A 19,345-nucleotide genomic window follows, 5' to 3' on the forward strand; every position below is an offset into this window, starting at 1 on the left:
TTGAGAACAGGTCTGCCCCCATGAGCCAATCCAAGCAATCTCTCTCAATATTGCACATAAGCTTTAAAGTTACTGGCCAAACTGGAGCCAAGACTCACCAACCTGACAGAAGACAAGGCTTCCAGGATAGCTTGGGAGGAGGTAGCGGGGAGGCAGAGAACAGAACAGGTCACCAACATGCTACTCACTCTCCCAGTCAGCCAAGAGGCTTAGACATTACTAGGAAACAGACTAAGATGGATGCAAAACCACCCATGCCATAGCATGCCTAGAACAGGTTGCCCAAAGGAAACCCAAGTCCAGAAGAAAGAAAGTGATGAACACCAAGCTATATATTAGTTAAAGGGAGGAGGTTACGGGTTACAATTTAATAGATGTCAGGGAGAGCAGTGGAACCCAGCCCACCTATCTCCACCCTGCCCATAGTCCTACCTGGGGACAGGAAGTTAAAAACCAGTTCCTGGGGTCTCTTGCACCAGGATGTACAGGGAATGGATCCTGGCCATAGGAGAATGACAGGAGACCTCTTCATGCTATCCAAGAAAGCCAGAGCTATAGCAATGCTCCCCCAGCATGAGCCCAGAAGGAGAAAAGGCACAAGAGGGAGAGCCAGTGAAAATTTCCGCAGAATGATTGATTGATTGGATCCTGGGAATAAGGGAAGACCCTGCCCTTGGACAAACAATCAGTCCTCCCTGCACTAGAGCCAGTTTAGATATCAGCCCTTTCAGGGCCCTGTAGCCTATGAGGGAAATGGGGATACACAGTACAGCTTGAGCCCAAAGACCTCTCCCCCCAGGGTCAGAATACACTGCCCAACCTGACAGGCAGAGAGGCCGGGGTTTAAGGAATGGGGGGGAGGAGGGAGAGAACTCTCCAAGGAAATATAAAGTTGGAGGTCAGATGATCCAGTGGATATGAGCCTCCTCCTTCCCTCAAGGCCAAAGATTCAGCCAGCAGCTCCTTCCCTTCATAGCAATGAAAGCTTGGCCTGAGGCAGGGGCCACAGGAGGCCCACTAGATGGTCTGAGGAGTCTACAAATCAGTTTCCCTTTCTCAAGCCTGAGCTGGCACTGCTGCAACTCTGTTCATAGGATGGGGGTGCCTCGTAAGGATAGCCCCATGTGCTATACTCAGGAGGCAAGATCAGGTCACTGGCTGTAGACATAGGCACCACAGGGCCTTCAGCAAAGTAGGGAACAGTGGCACCTGTGGACAAGCGAAGGGGAGGCCAGCCAGGGCCCGGTGAACCATCTTCAGGGCCAGTCTCAGCCCAGGTCTCTGGAAAGCTCAGGCCAGGTGTATAACTGAAGGGCTGTGCTGACTGCTGCTGCGAGTGGCTCTTGGTAGGGAAGGAGACATTGCCCATAGGGCCATAGGGCAAGACCAAGATCTGCTCCCTCCATTCAGCTCGTTTCCAGGCCTTCACCCCTGAGCCTTCAACTTCTGCAATTGTCCAAAGATCATAGATCCAGTGCTTGGCCTTGTAGGATACTTTCTGGAGGAGGTTGGCCACCACAGGTCCGGTGTCCTTGCCGGATTGGTTGTCAATATCTGCACGGAGCTGGACCACCTGACCTGAGGTCAGTGCTTGCAGTGAGGATGACGCTCCCACTCTTCACCAACTTGTAAGGGAACTTCTTGGTAGTTGTGGCCTCTTTGGGTTGCTCGATTTCTGGGAGGCTGTTGAGGTTCAAGGGACTGAGGATATAGAAGATACGACTGCATTTGTGGTCCTTGGAGAAGCCAGGGGTGTCGATTACAGCTCACAACTGGTGCACGATCTTCCCAAAGGGGCCCTCAAAGGATGTGGGTGATGTGGTTGGCAATAGGAACTGGAAAGGGAAGGTGTGTTTTCCGGGAGACAATGTTCCTTTGTCAGCCAGGGATAATGTACTATTGAAATATGCTTCTTCAACTGTCCATGATGTATCATTGGCCTTGCTGGACACTCCACAGGATCCTATGCAGGTCACCTGGATGGTAGCAGTTTCTGTTTTCCTGGTTATGCTCCTTTCCAAATAAGTCCTCTCAGGGAAGAGACCTGGTTATCTCCAGCCCTGGCTGGAGCTTTCAGGAACCAGCATGCATCCAAGGAGGAGGAAGGCAGGTTAGAGTCTGCTTGACCTCAGTCTTGAAAGTCTGAGGCTGCCATAGATAGGTGGCCCCTTATGCTGCCCCATTCTATCCCATGTCTAGGGTGAGAATTCATATATTCTTTATAGTTAATTCAGATATTAAATGTCAAAGGCTAAGATTAGTATCATTTAATATTACAAAAATGAAATTGATTATATTTATAATATCTGTAAAAGGGTGATCCTTGTGGTTATTCATCCACAGATCAATTCCTTCAAGATAACTGTCAACAAAAAATGGATCTAGACAACAGAAATGGCATGAACACCAATTACACAATTTTATACAAAAATTTAATATAATCAAAGTGTCAAAACAAAGTGACTAAAATATATTGTTAGCAAATTTACTTTATATTTTCCAAACAGAGAGAAATGGTATTTTAATTCAATGCTGGTTTAGAATAAAAACTTGCAAACTCACTAATAAAGTCTCACAAAAAAGGATGATTAATTATAAGCAGCATTATACTCCATAAAGAGAAGTATAAAGAATAAACTCAGTTTATAAGGAGACAAATAAGAACTCCAACTAAATAAAGTTGTTCTGAGATCAAAACATCAAAAGGAACACAAGCAAAAGAAAATTAGAAATCATCTACATTTTAAAATTTTATTTTACTCATAAAATGTGTTCTGCATCAAAACCTCTAGAGACATCATGCTTTGATTCTGACATAATATTTTGGATTTATTTATATAATGAAAATGGCATTAAAGCAAACAAAGGAAGGAAAAGCAGTCAAATTGGAAAAACTATAAAGAGACCCATGCTAGAAGCAATGTATTCAGATCTCCTGCATTATAGGACCATTCCTCAACATATCTGAAGGATGGAAAGAAACAAACATGGGAAAAAAAATTTGCACTTTAATACTGAAAAAAATGAAAATGAATGTTTGAAATGACAAAATAGCAGGAGAGCTGAAAGACTTTACATGTGAAATTTCCATTCAAATGCAGTATCAATGTTGTATTAATTGCAAATTCAATGTTTGGCAAGTTTTAAAGTTAATCTATATGTATTAAAAGAAAGTTGAGTTTAGTTTATGAATATATATATATCATACTCAGTATCTGGGAAAGGAAAATTATTAATTTATTTTAACTACAATGGTATAGCACATTTAGTAAAACCACCAGCACATCCTTTGAAAGCCAGTAACATGGTCTTTGAGAAACCAGGAATGTCTTAATAAATACCATATTACTGTAAGACTGTCTAATGTCTATAATGAAAATAATTGTTTTTAATGTCCAGAATATAATTTATGGAAAAATACTTATCATAAGTCATATTAAGGGTTCTCATGGAAGTCCAAAGGGAAAGGTACTATTGTCACAGTGGAGAGAACCTGGGTCAGGAGGCAAGGGAAACACCTTCTTTCCCTCATTCTTCATTAACTAGCAGGTCAACATTGAGCAAAAAGCTTTAACCCTTTCAGATCTCATCTTCCTCACCTATAAGAAAAATGGAATTCAACTAAATTATTTTAAGACCTTCTCCAAATTTTGTGCTCCAAAGGAATCATATTTATTGATGATTTTCCATCTCTAATATTCTAAAAATCTTTAGAAGTCTTTGATTTGGGGTAAAAGGACAAAGAAATTTGCCAATCCAGAATAACTTGGACCTTTTTGAAGGTCTTTTTGTCTAAGTGTCATATGCCCCTAAAACTTTCTCCCAAACTGAAGCTAAATTTATACTGTTTAAGTTTAGCTTGTATCCAATGTTTCTAGAAACTAATAAGCAAAGTCATTAGAGAGGAGAGTGATACATCCAAGCAGTAAATACTTATATAGGAACTCTTAAAATATATCATTCTGACAAGTGTTATAGTGCCAAAATATCAGAAATCAAATTGCATGCATTCATATTGCAAATAGTTAATCTAGAAGTGAACTTTCTTCTCATATTAGTACTTAATATGAGGTTTAATAACTGGCCCAAGAAGACCAAATTTAATACAAATTCCAGGTGAAAAGTATTTTATTACCTAGTATTCCATTCTGGTGATATTTTTAACACCAGATCTCCCAATATATACCTGAACAACTCTTGATACATTCACAAGAAATTTTCATGATGCTTAATCAAAGAAATTATCTAATTCTCATGGCCCGAAATCGCCAGACATCCATTTTAAACAAAGCCAAAAACTTGAGTTTCCTTATTGGGGCTATATTATCTCCTTGTTTAGGTCACTGTGAAAACAAAGCTATAGAATGGATTGTAGAAGCAAGGCTATACAATCCCCAATTTAAAGGATGGCTCCAGGGTTTAACAAACTGAGTAAAATATGCATGATAATTTGATAAGGAAATGGGAAAAATGAGAATAATATTAAAGAAAGACAAGATAAACAGGCAGACAGGTAGACAGAGGAAGAGAATTAGAGAAAGGAGAGAATGAAAAGAGTCATTGAAATACATTTTTAAAAAGATGAATAAAGTTTAAAATAAAGCATGGACAAGCAAGACAGATTTTTAAATCATACCTTGAATTTGTTTTTAAAAGCAAGCTATATGAAATATTCACAGTTTAATATATACAATCTTTTTTCTCTTATATATTATATATGAAAATGTTCAATTTTTGGAGTTAAATTCAGCACAAAATTATAGGAAATGAAGGAATTAAAATTAATGATTACTAAGGTTTCTTTCATTTCTAAATTCTTTTTGACTATAGTGAATTCTCTCATTAGAAGTTTTACTCCAGGTCCATCCTCTGAATTTATATCAAGCTATCACCTTGGAGATGATTCACTGCTTCTATCAAGTTTTGCTTCTTCCCCTTTCACTATTTGGTTATCTGATTTATTTATCTGTTGCTATGTTACTTAGAAATGTCTCTTGACTATGCCCTTTGGAATGTCATTTTGCTCACCAGCTACTGGCATTAAATGTTATATCTTATAGAACATTATCTAAATATTTGACTTTGATATATGATTTTGAATATTAATGCCAATGTCCTATTTTAATTTACATGACTCCATGTCCTCTTTGTCCATACATTAATAATAAACTATCCTCCTAAAGAACAGCATAATTTTCTATTCTAAATTCATCTAAATTCAAAAGGCACTTATTAGACACAAGGTATATATTATATTTGGTGTTTGTAATCCTGGTAAAATTAAGAATCCTAGTGAGAAAAGCAATCACTACTAACCCTTTAGGCAGTAAGTCAAGATGTCTTCTTGACCCAAATAATGGGGTGCAACATACTTGCAATATGTGCATGTAGCAAGAAATATGGATCAGTTTATTTACATGCAGAGTGAGAGTAGAATATTACAGACTGAATTGAGGGAGCTAGAACACCCATCTAAGAATCTTTAAATTTCATTCTGGATATTCATGTCAGGGGAAGGAGAGGGAAGTTGTAAGCCATCACTCAATGACTTACATGTCTAACTGACCAAGGAAATTGTATGTCCCTTACAGAGCAAAAGGAGCATTTTTGAAGCCACAATGATCAAATCCTGGCAGATGTAAATACATGGCTCAACTATGTCAATTATGAATCACCAAGAGTTTCCAAGGGGAAAATAGAGGGTTTGCATAAAAGTCAGTAAAGTATGGGTTTAAGTATAATTACTAACAAATGGGAAATAATTCTGACTGTCCCAAGAGGAGTGAAGTACATTTAGGGAGTCCATGTCAGAATCATCGGCAATTCAAAGGAGTCAAGTTCCTCTGTGTTCTCTTTAGAAAGTTGAAAGCAAATGATGATGAATCTAGGAAATCAAATATGGCATTACCAGTCATTCCTTTGGAAGTTTTTTGGAGAAGCAGACTTGTTCTGAAGAGTGTATAAAATGTCTTACCATCTGAGTTTCCAGAGAAGGGGAATGACAGTTACATAGGAGTTCATTAGAATGATGGTAACTTTTCTTGCCAGATTCTCCAATGCAGTATTGTAGAAATTGGGATTGTCACTATTACCAAGCTAGAAGCTGCAACCATCTATCTCAATGGCAACTGCATGCCATGTCATGTTAAGTATAGATGAGAGACAGCAGTATTAGAAATAGCCTATGAAATGTGGGTTGAAATCTTTAATTGCTAAGCCACAGTTGTTTAAAAATGATCTGGGTCGGGGCAGCTAGATGCTACAGTGGATAGAGCACCAGTCCTAGAGTCAAGATGGCCTGAGTTCAAATCCATACTCAGACACTTAAATTACCTAGCTGTGTGACCTTGGGCAAGTCTCTTAACCCCATTGCTTTGCAAAAAAAAATAAAACAAAAACAAAAGAAATGATCTGGGTCCTTGTTTTTGCTATGGGAGAATGAGACATAAGCCTGTTGCTGCTAGTAGCATTTCTTCTGCCTTATTTGTGTAGCTCCCCTAAGAACAGGTACAAAAAAAAGCCCTGAGTTTAGTCACCTGAAAGGAAAGATTTTCAGTATAAGGTTGGTAAGGACAAAGGAATTCTGTTGGAATGCAGAAACATGATTGTGCTTCTAAATGTTAAGGGGTGACCCCAAATGGGTCTCTGTAGGAAAAATGGACTGAGGCAAGTTATGTATCACCTTAAACCTGCATGCAATAGGTTATAATAGTTACAAAAAAGTGAACAAGACACACCATATAGGAAAAAACCCATAGAATATGAAGAAGAAACAACTGTTGTCTAAGAAACCACATGTTTAGAAGATGAATTTATGAGCTACAATACCTGGGAAGGAAAAGCTGTAGTGCACGAGAAGACAGAAAATGAGGAAGTAAAAAAAAGCAAAGTAAAAGAAACCATTAGAAAAGAAAAGAAAAAAGAAAAAAAATCAAAGGAGGAAATGGAAACTAGAAAAACTGCTAGAGGAAATGGAAAATACATTTTATAACTGTGAGGAAAAGGAAATAGCATTCACACAGTTTTAAGCAATGTTTTCATAGTTTGGAATAAATTGCATATGCATGGAAGGAAATTCCAGTTCTCTAAGGATCCACCTATTATGTCTCTATATTATAATAAAGATGGGATGATTTTTTAAAAAATTAAATTTTCAATTAATCAAAATCTGAATTCTCTTTCTGTACTCCAATTGAAAAAAAAGAAAAACAAAGACAAATTTTAGTTCTTTTCTAAAAGAAAGTAAGGTTTTCACACTTAGTCATTAAAATAAAGGAAATTTTTTTCATCACTAGCAAAGGGGATTTATTTGTTCCCAGAATTTTAGACTACTAAGGTCAAAATCTTTTAGAAAAGAGTCAGCTAACAGTGCAATAGATGAAATTCTGGACCTGAAGTAAGGGAGACCTGGATTAAAATCTAGCCTCTGATACTTCTAGTATTTTACTACTCAGTACCTAGATACTTGATCTGTAAAAGAAGGGTCTTACAGTTTCTTTGCACTCTAACTCTGTGTTCTGGAACTCCCTGTATCAAATTGAATCTGTTTGTTGTTCCAGACAACAATACACTGTGAGGAAAGAAAGCAGTTGTGCCACATTAATCCCTGGGGTTGTGTGGGTCTGAAATTCCCAAGCCCTCAAGACCAAAAACCTCTGGGTCTTACATGCAAATTTATGGGTGTTAGAAAATATAACCAAAAATAGATAGGTTGTCTCACTGTGACTGACACCCTTATACTGCTCTCCAAGTTTCTGCCACAATTGTCTGTGTATGGATAGAAACAAATTTCTCCGACTCGGACATTGCCTAAATATTATTAAAGATATAATATGGGAACACCTATAAAATAAGGGACAATTATAGATAGTACATCAATCTAATAACCACATTTCCTTTTCTGAAAAGATATAGTATTTGTAACTTAATTAAATTTTAGAAAAAGCAGTTTACAAAATCTTGTTATTTAGGGGGTAGGGTTCATTAAAAAAGTGAGCAAAATAATTAGGTATATTTAACACTCATTAAATGGTCAAAACCAAACAGTAATTATTAATAGTTTCATGTCAACTTGGCAAGACTTCTTTGATAGTGTATCTCAGGGTTTGTGTTTGGTTATGTGTCATATTTTTATTAACCACTTGGATAAAAGCATAGTCAGTGTGCTTATCAAATTTATGACAAAAAAACTGAATATTTATTAAATTCATCCTATGTGCTAAGCACTATTATAATATCTTGTTTGATCCTCAGAACAACCCAAGAAGGTAGAACTACATTAGCACCATGTTAAACTTAAGGTAACTGAGGCAGATAGAGGTTGTATGGTTTTCCCAGGGTTACACAACAGGTATCCAATGCTGTTTTTGACTCTAGTTTCTTAACTACAAATCCAGCCCTCAATCTGCAGTATCACCTGTCTCTAGAAAAACAAAAGAAAGAGGGGGATATACCAAGATACTGAATGATCACATCAATTCAAAAAAGACTGACACTGGGCTGTAATGAATAAAATAAAATTTATTGGGGATAAGTTAAAGTTCTGACAATTGATTTCACAAGTCAATTTTACATAATAAGACAGGAGAGTAAGTAGAGGTAAAATGATATCATGGAAAGAAACCTGGATTTGGAGTTGGAGAACTCAGGCAAAAAAACCTTTGGGCTACCATGGGCTTCATTTTTCTCATCTGTTAAATGATAGGATTGAACTAGATGCCTCAGAGGTCCTTTCTAGCTCTAGATCATTAAGTCTAAAAATTGCATACCTTGTTGTTAAATGATTGATAGCACTTATACACATCCCTACTTAACAAAAAGGTGTATGTGACAGGCCTCCAACTTCAAAGTGTTATGTTTGTAGACAAATAACTAATTATAAAGTCATGTAGGCAAGTCAGAATCCTCCACTTTTATATAAGATAATCTTGTACAGCCAAAAAGAGCCAATCGAGTTCCTCCTTAACTCCCTCTATCAACTGTAATTCCCAAACCGTTCAAGGTATACATCTACAAATGGAAGTGAGAGCTACAAGTTTCCTTACCCATTAAATCATTAAAATGCTCAAATTAGAGACTGGGACATGGAGAACAGAAAATAATACCTCAGAAGGGGAGTATCTTCTAGTCTGAAATCATTAAGCCTGCATCACTGGGGGAGATGCCTTCCATCTCTGAATGCTTGTGCTTGATATTGATGTAACTTTTAAGTGTAGGTATGTCCAGTGACCTAGAAAGAGCAACCAGCAGAAGGAGAAAATAATGCATTTTTTATTTCAAGCAGTCTAAGACTTGTAGCCTTGATACTTCTCAGGAATCCAATTACATGTGTTGTACACCTTTGAATGAAGCTCATTAGGATATATGATTTGTGTGTAGTTATTCTCTTGTTTCCATAGAGTGACAGTAGGTATATAAAACAGAAAACTAAATAATGGAAAAAAGTAAAAAAAATGTTCATATTTCTGATCACAATTTATTAGCCTCCTGAACCACAATAGCTTTCTGTGGAGTTTTGAGGAAGGTCCACAGAATTAGCCCTGGTTAAAACCAAATAGAACAAGACAAATGAGTTCCTGGACAATTACTGCAATATGCTTACTTCTCAAAGGAATTTACAATCACCACGTTTCTTCTTTATGAATCAAGGAGACAAAAGATGGATATTAGAGCATGGTAAAGCAACTGCAATGCTTCCAACATTATCTGTACTTTCATATACTAGAATAATTGCCTATCAGCAATTGAAAACTCAGTGACAACTTTGTTGGTCTCTATTTTTGGCCAGTTTAATTTTCACATTGGATGAATCCCATATTTTTAGAATAAATGAATTGCTGCATTAACAGCAACACTGAGATGATCAACTATGGATGGACTGAGCTCCACTCAGCAGTTCAGTGACAAAGGACAATTCTCAAAGACTTGTGATGGAAAATATTATCCACATCCAGAATAAAAACTATGGAGTCTGAATGCACAGCAAAACATATTATGGTCACATTTTTAAAATTTCTTTTTTCTTTCTTTCTTTCTTAGGTTTCTACTTCTTAGTCTTAATTCTTCTTTCACAACCTAAGATGGAATTATATTAAATATTATTGTACATATATAACCTATATCAGATTTCTCATTGCCATGGTGGGGGGCAAGGAAGAGAAGGGTAGAAAATGTGTAACTCAAAAACTTGCAGAAAGATGAATTTTGAAAACTATCTTTGCATATAATTAGAAAAAATAAAATAACATTAAAAATAAGTGGATTAGATGTTTTTTTTATAAAGCCAAAATATATTACTTCTGGGGGCAGCTAGATGGTGCAGTGAATGGAGCTCTGACCTTGGAATCAGGAGGATAGGAGCTCAAATACAGCCTCCAACAGTTACTAGTTGTGTGACCTTGGGCAAGTTACTTAACCCTGATTGTTTCACAACCAGGACCATCTCCAGTCATGTCTTGATTCATATCTGGCCACTGGACCCAGATGACTCTGGAGGAGAGAATGAGGCTGGTGACTTAGCAAAGCACCCTCTCACTGAAGTTCAATTTATGCACTTGTCATGGCATCATCTTCCTGATATCATGGTTTTCTTCAAGAATGAAGGACAAAAGTATTATACTACTGCTAATAAAGGATAACATCCTTGTCTATGTTCTGGTTCCTAAAACAATGTTACTACTCAGATTTTGCTGAAAATATTATCATACTCTCCTATTAGTTTAACTTTATTCTTATGGGAACAGAGTATGAAGATCAGGATGCACCCCTTCTGTTTTTTTTTAATCAGTTTTACCAAGTCTAATAGACAATAGGATACTAAGTAGCACAGAAGCAGAAAAGAGGGAAGTAATACTTTGTGCTATTGATGAGGGATTTCCTTGTGATTCTCAAACTTTGATAAACGAATTGTTTGTACTGGCACTTCTGCTAGAATATTTTAGAAAACCATGAAAACTCTTGATTTGAACTGGTAAATAGAGTGATTAAAGAATATTTGATTAATCAGTCCAGTGAGTGAGAGTACATGGTTCAGTTAGAGTACCTGTGATCTTGGAACTTTTTTATGTCCTTTCTAATGTTAATGTGTATAGAGGAAGATAATGGGAAGAGGGTATGATCACAGGTTCCATGCAGATCCAAGTTCATAGGCCATAAAAACATAGATACATACCCACATACAGACGCAAAAATATGTAAGACACTTAAAAAGCTAACTTATCCTTCTCCTTCATTTTATAATTGAGTTGTATTTAATATCCAGCTAAGTGTTGCCTCTCTGAATTGTCTCCACTGAATATATGTTAAATTTCTTGCACCTAGATGAAGGTGCTTAAGCAAGGGGTATCAATGTAATTTACAATAAAAATTATAACAGTGCTATTATATAGTTAGAACTTACCTCTCCTATCCTACAATTTTGTAGTGGTCATGGGTAGAGAGAATTGTAAATCAAGTCAAGGTGGCAGAGAGAAGGCAGGGATCCAGCTCTCCCCCCAAAACCCTTTCAATACGTTTAAATATTGATTTTAAATAAATTCAAGAGTTACAGAAACCACAAAAAGATAGAGTAAAGCAATTCTCCAGCCAAGATAACTTAGAAGGTGGCAGGAGGTGCCTCTTGTACCAAGGTGACAGAAGTGTTCAATGGAGAACAGGCCATGCCAGCACAGACTAGTCCCCAGCAATCTAGGAATAGGCAGTGGAGCAACTGAATCAGTGGCAGCAGTGGTAGATTCCAGACATCTCAGGCCAGAGACAGCAAAAATAACTTAAGAAAGTAAATAGGAAATGTCTATAATATGGGGGTTAGAGTGAAGTACAGTCCAGCATAGCCTGAAGCAGCTCAGGTCCAACCCCAGTAAACTCTTGAACATCTCTTGAGAACTACTGAATCAGTACTGGCAGAAGCTGCTTCCAGAACTTTCAGCCCATAGACAATAAGAGGTTCGAGATTACAGGGGTCTCTTTGCTATAACTGAGGCAGGACTTTGTTGGATTGTCCATACACAGATGTAGTCACAGCCTTGGGACACAGTCCCAGGGAGAAACAGTACATAGGACAGCAAAACTTGCTGCCACAAGGGAGTGGGAGAGCAGGGACCCTCCTCACAGTTCCAGGGCAGAAAACAGTAATTATAGTCACTTACAGAGTACAGGCCAGGAGAGAAGTAAACACCTCTCCCTAGATCATATTACCCTCGAAAAACTAAAAACTTGTAAGTCCCTGGAGGTACTTCTTAAAACAGCAGCATAAAATCCCAGAAGCCTGGGAAAAGTGTTCCCTTCATCCTGGAAGCAGAACACTACTTTAAAAAAGAGTTTAAAATCAAGTCATAGACTGGGAAAATGAACAAACAACAGAAGAAAAGAAATCTGACCATAGGAAGTTACCATGATGACAAGGAAAAGCAAAATAAAATCTCAGAAGAAGATAACAATGCCAAAGCTCCCACATCCAAAGTTTCCAAAAATATGCATTAATCTCAGCCCATGGAAGAACTCAAAAAGGATTTTGAAAATCAAGTAAGAGATGTAGAAGATAAATTGGGAAGAGAAATAAAAGGGATGCAAGAAAATCATGAAAAATGAGTCAACAACTTGTTAAGGGAGACGCACACATGCAAATACTGAAGAAATTAACACTTTAAAAACAGACTAGGCCAAACAGTAAAAGAGGGACAAAAAGTCAATGAGGAGAAGAATGCCTTAAATGCAAAAGGAGGAATAAAAGCTCACTGTAGAAAATAATTCCTTAAAAATTTGAATTGAACACATGGATGCTACTGACTACAGAAGAAATCAAGAAAAAATAAAAATCAAAAGAATGAAAAAGAAGACAATGTAAAAAAAATCGTTAAAACAACTGACCTAGAAAAATAGATCAAGGAAGGAGAATTTAAAAATTACTAGACTATCTGAAAGCTATGATCAAAAAAGGAACATGACATCATCTTTCAAGAAATTAAATTCTAGAACCATAGGGTAAAATAGGAAATGAAAAAGTTCATCAGTCATGTTCTGAAAGAGATCCCCAAAATGCAAATTCCCAAGAATATTATAAATAAATTTCAGAGCTCTCAGGTCATAAAAAAAGTAACAAAAAGAAACAATTCAAGTATTACAGAGCTATAGTCAGGATAACACAAGTTTTAGCAGCTTCTAAATTAAAGGATTGTAGGGCTTGGAATATGATATTCCAGAAGGCAGTTAAAAGAGCTTGGATTGCAACCATGAATCAGCTACTCAGTAAAATAAAGCAAACTCCATTAGGGGAAAAAGATGGACATTCAAAGAAATGGTGGGTTTTCAAAATTTGTTGATGAAAGAACCAGAACTGAACAGAAAATCTGATCTTCAGTTATAAAATTCAAATGAAATATGAAAAGGTATACAGGAAAGGGAAATCATAAGGGATTTTATTTTTCTACATGGGAAGATTTTATAACTAATACAAACTTTCTTATTATTAGGGCAGTTAAAAGAGTATTTATAGAGGACACAGGTATGAATTGAATATGAAGGGATATCTTAAAATAAGAAAATTAAGGGGTGAGAGAAAAATTTCTTGGGAGAAAGGGAAAGGGCTGGGTAGAATGGGGTAAATTATCCCACATAAAAGAGGCAAGAAAAAGTTTTTGCAGTGGAGTGGAATGGGGGGGGGTGAGGGGGGTGAGTGCATCTTATTCTCATCAAAATTGGCTCAAAGAGGAAATAATAGAAACACTCGATTGGGTATAGAAAGTTATCTTAACCTAATGTAAAGAAGGAGGGTAAGGGCAAAAGAGAATAGGAGTTTGATGGATGGGAGGGAAGATTTTAGGGGAGGAGCAAGTCAGAATTAAAACAGTTTTGAGGAGAGATAGAGTGAAAGGAAGGAGAAAGTAGTATAAATAGGGACTGAAAAGAATAATATGGAAGGAAATACTAACAACTGTGAAAAAATGTTGAAACAAGTTTCTCTTGTCTCATTTCTCAAACATAGAATCAAATATATTTGACAAATTGATAAATGATCAAAAGATATGAACAGTTTTTAAATGAGGTTATCGATACTATCTATTATCATATTAAAATGTTTTAAGTCATTATTGATTTGCTTTTCCAAACAATTCTGAAGTATTACCTAATACTTATTATCTTGGCTAATAGCATAGAAAAGGAAAATGACAAATGTTACAGGAGATGAAGGGGAAATGAGACTTTAATGCATTGTTGGTGAAGTTGAGAACTGATTCAAACCTACTGTAGAGCAATTTTTAATTATGTCCAAGGGCTTATAAAGTCAAGCTTACCTTCTGACATAGCAATGCCACTACTAGTCTATATTCCAAAAGAGATTGAAGAGAAAAATAAAAAGGATCTATATGTTGAAGAATATAACAACTCTTATCGGGTGGAATTGGAATTGGAATTGAAATTTGAGGGGATGCCTATGAATTGGGGAATGGTTGAACAAATTATGCTATGTAATTATGAAGGAATACTATTCTGCTATAAGAAATGAGCAATCTTAAAAACCTTTTAAACACTCACAATGGGGGTAGTTAGGTGGCACAGTAAATAGAGTACCAGTCCTGGAGTCAGGACTTGAGTTCAAATCCAGCCTCAGATACCTTGCAAAAACCTAAAAAAATAAAACCTCACAATAGCAGATGCAAAATAAAATATACTATGTACAAAATAATAGTAATAGTGAAGGATGATCAGCTTTGAATGTCTTAGCTTTTGTCAGTAATACTGTGACCTAAGAATGCTGAAGGATTTATTTATTGTGGGCATATACATATATCTTTAACTTCTATTCACACTTGTGAATTTGACTTCTACCTTAGGGTTCAAGAGGATTACTCAGCCTTAACACTTAACATAAGTGCCCACTAACAGTCAGTCAATAGGAATAATTAATTCTTTTTTAAAAAGCATGTATTGGGGTAGCTAGGTGGCATAGTGGATAAAGCACCGGCCCTGGAATCAGGAGTACCTGGGATCAAATCTGGTCTCAGACACTTAATAATTACCTAGCTGTGTGGCTTGGGCAAGCCACTTAACCCCGTTTGCCTTGCAAAAATCTAAAAAAAAAAAAGCATGTTTTGGAGATAGAGCCAAGATGTTACAGAAAAGTCAGGAACTTCCTTGAGCTCTCCTAAGTTTCCCTCATAAACAATATTATTCAAGTCTATAAGTAGACTAGAGCAATAGAAACCACAGAAATTTTTTAGGAAGGGAACAGAGTATATATATATATATATATATATATATATATATATATATATATATATATATGTATACACATATATAAATAGATCATATGCAGGAAGAATACAATCAATGAAGGTACCCTTAGAGAGGAAGTCACCAGAAGCTTTGGGAAGGGATAGTCTCCAGTAGAAAATGGTGTTTGAGCCAAATTTGATCTCCTTATTTGGAGACTCATAGGTAAACACACACACACACAGACACACGGACACATAAGATTAGTTCTTTCTTTAGCCTTTGCAGAGGTCTCCTCTACAGAATACTCCTGAGTACTTAAATTTAACTTCTTTTCTGTGTCTTAGATAATTAAAGTTGTGTAAAGGAACATGTCATTTTTGCCACCCATGAAGTTATTTTTTTTAGATTTTTGCAAGACAATAGGGTTAAGTGGCTTAAGGCCACACAGATAGGTAATTATTTAATGTCTGAGGTCACATTTGAACTCAAGTACTCCTGACTCCAGGGTTGGTGCTTTATCCACTGTGCCACCTAGCTGCCCCCAAGAAGTTATTCTTAAATTCCATTAGAATAAGATGTTCATGTATGTTAAAGGAATCAAGAGTTGTCACAGAAGACATTTTTAAAAGTATAATATTCACTAATACTTTATGTTTTCTACTTGGAACAATGGCAATTTCAGTTTCAACACCGTTTTCTCCAGGAAGTTTTTCCCATTCCATAACTTTTAGTGCCTTCCCCTCTAAGGTTATAGTATAGATATATTTGTTTACATTTTAATTCCTCTATTAGAATTTAGGATCCTCAAGGACAGGAAATATTACTGCCTTTTCTTTTGCTTTGTAATCCTAGTCCAGATTCTGGTGTGTGCCAAACAGTTAAAAGTTCTTGAATCTTTATTTTATTTTCAAAATCATTCCCTGACCACCACCACCAAGCATTCTCAAGTGAAACCATTTTTCTCAAAGGAGAGAGAGAGAGAGAGAGAGAGAGAGAGAGAGAGAGAGAGAATGAGGAAAGACAGAAATTTTAGCAAACAAAGAGGGTTTTGACATACTTGCTTTCTCACTAACAAATCTGTGATTATAAAAAAGAAGGCTACTTGGGATGGCTGAATATGTAGACATATATTCATGGACAATGTCTGACATTTCTATTTTGAACAATATCTGAATAAGTAATATATTTGTGGGGAAGATGTTTACATCTATGCAAGGACATAGATATGTACCAAAAATCTTCAAAGAAGTATAAGACACTAGAAATTTAGTAAGCTATAAAATTTAAACTATTTATTAATATGCAACAATAACAATGTTATGGTGATAATAATAGTATCTAGCATTTATGCAACATTTTATTTAAGGTTTACAAGCCACTTCATACTCATATTCCATTTGCTCCTCACAATAACCCTATGAAAAATGGGCTATTTCATATGTGTGTGTGTGTGTATATGTATACATATATATGTGTGTGTGTGTATATATATATATATATATATATATATATATATATATATAATGAAACTGAAGCTCACAGATGTTGTCATTTGTCTATAATCATATAGCTAGTTGTGTCTGGAAGCAGAATTTCAACCCGTTTCCCAAGTGCAGGACTCTACTGCATACTGCTGGCACTTCAAAAGTTCTTCTTGCAAATAAGAGTGAGGTGCTGAGATTGCCTTACTTAGTAGGGAAGACGTCCTTCACTTAGAAGAGATCAAACTAAAAAATTTAAAACAGAGACCAAACTATTCCTATGTGGAGGCATTTGTTTTGGTAAGATGTCAAGGAAAGCAGTCTATTTTGTAGCATGGGAATTTTCTATTTTCTTAATTAAGATTTTATATACATATATATATATATATATATATATATATATATATATATATATATATATATGATTTAACCCCACATTTCACTGTTATTTCTTTTTTGGGGGGAGGGGGGCCAGCTATTTGGCACAGTGAATAGTGTTCAAGCCTGAACTCAGAAAGACTCACTTTTTTTAGATCAAATCTGGCCTCAGACATTTAACTAGCTCTATGACCCTGGGCAAATCTCTTAAACCTGTTTGCTTCTGTTCCTCATATGTAAAATGAATTGGAAAGGAAATAGCAAACCACTTTAGTATCTTTTCCCAAGAAAACAAAAGCAACAGTTTCTTTTAAGCCTATATTTCACTAATCCATCAAAAGTATCTTTCAGTTTCATTAACCTTAGATTCAACCTCAGCTCCTTACTTTCCCATAGACTGTTTGTGAGTGTGTGTGTATGAAATTTTTTATATTTTTTAATTTTTTTAAGTCTTTTTGATTCTAGCTCCGCAACATTTCTTCCATTCATCTCTTTTTCACTATTCACACAGCAATCACCCCAGGTTGGTCAATCACAAATTATCCAGAATATTTCAATAATCTTATAATATCTTTCTCTTACTCAAGTCTCTCCCCTCTTTGATACATCTTCTGTTCAGCTGCCAAAGTCATCTCCCCAAAGTTCAAGTCTGACCTATTGATTATTCTACATAATCCCTAGGAAAAAAATACAGAGTCATCTATTTAGCATTTAAGCCTTTCACAATATGGTCCCAAATCATCTTTCTGCTTTCTATAATCCTTTCAGCTACTTTATGGTCCAGTTAAACTGCCTTTCTTATACTTCTTCACACATAATATTTCATCTCCTCTTTCTTTGCATTTCACTCTATGCCTATAATGTATTTCCTCTTCATTGTTGCATCTCAGAACTCATAGTTTTCTTCATATTTAACTCATGACCCCCTTCTACGTGAGTATTTCCCAGTTCTCCAAATTAGTGTCTCCCCATCCCTACTTTAAAAAATACTTTGAATATATTTTCTTTATACATTCAACACAGAAACAACAGAAGTTATCTGTCCTGCTGGAATGAAAATTCCTTGAGAAAGGATTCTCTAAAGTACCAAGATTATAAAAATGGTTATAAAGTAGGAAAAAGTTGATCAGAATTTCAACATTCATTAAAATAAATTTCTTTTGTGAGGTGTTTCAAAACTGCATACTTCTAGCCTTGTTTACGTTGGATTAGGAATCTCATTTATACATTAATAAATGGTACAATTCTTCTCTACCCTTCAGGCAAAAGTTTGGTTATCTTCAGTCTTCAGACATTTTTATACCAATAATGCTATATTTTGAGGTACCATCTCACACCTATCAGTTTGACTAAGATGACAAAAAAGGGAAAATGATCACTGTAGAAGAGATTGTGGGGAGATTGGAACATTATTTTACTATTGGTGGAGTTGTGAACTAATCCAACCATTCTGGAGAGCAATATGGAACTATGCCCAAAGAGTAATAAAACTAACCCTACCCTTTGATCAAGCAATATAAGTACTAGTCCTATATCCAAAAGAAATCATAAAAAATGGGACAAATTGCAGATCTTTATTTATTGTAGCTCTTTTTGTAGGGGCAAAGAATTGGAAATGACCATCAATTGGGGAATGGCTGAACAAGCTATATTATATGAATGTTAATGGTCGGACTTGAGAGAAACATGGAAAGAATTACCTGAATTGATGTTGAATGAAGAGAGTAGAACCAACAGAACACTGTACATTAACAACAATATTGTGAATTGATCAACTATGATCAACTATGATGAAGATCCCATCAGCAGTTCAGAGATCCAGAACAACCCTGAGATACCTGTTATGAATAATATCATCCACATCCAGACAAAAGGGAAAAAACCCACAGAATTTAAGTGGATATTATTTCTTTTTCCTTAGTTCTAATTCCTCATACACAAAATGACTAATATGTAAACAAGCTAATCACAAATTAGCTTGTACAACTTGTACATGTACAACTTTCACCAGATTGTTAGTAGCTGAGGAGAAGGGGGTTGGGAAGGAAGGATAGTAGAAAAATGTGTAACTTATAAACATGAAATTGGATGAAAGTTCAAAAACTTTCATAACATGAAAGTAAAAATATAAAATAAAATATCAAACAAAAAAAGAATGTCTTCCCTAAAATACTTGTTTTGTCTTTTTGACCACTGTAACAACTCATAGTATTTATCTTTCTTCTTGAAACTGACATCATTTGGTTTTCTTACTTAATTCTCATGGCAATCCT

The 19,345-nt window shown here is 35.9% G+C and overlaps 1 pseudogene; it reads right to left on the bottom strand.

Annotated features, from left to right (window-relative positions):
- Positions 1-1,042: 1,042 nt before the first annotated feature.
- On the bottom strand, positions 1,043-5,648 carry LOC141494186 (arrestin domain-containing protein 1 pseudogene; annotated as a pseudogene).
- Between the last annotated feature and the right edge of the window lie 13,697 nt (positions 5,649-19,345).

Source organism: Macrotis lagotis, chromosome 7 (assembly GCF_037893015.1).
Source record: "Macrotis lagotis isolate mMagLag1 chromosome 7, bilby.v1.9.chrom.fasta, whole genome shotgun sequence".
In the NCBI taxonomy this organism is placed as follows: domain Eukaryota; kingdom Metazoa; phylum Chordata; class Mammalia; order Peramelemorphia; family Peramelidae; genus Macrotis; species Macrotis lagotis.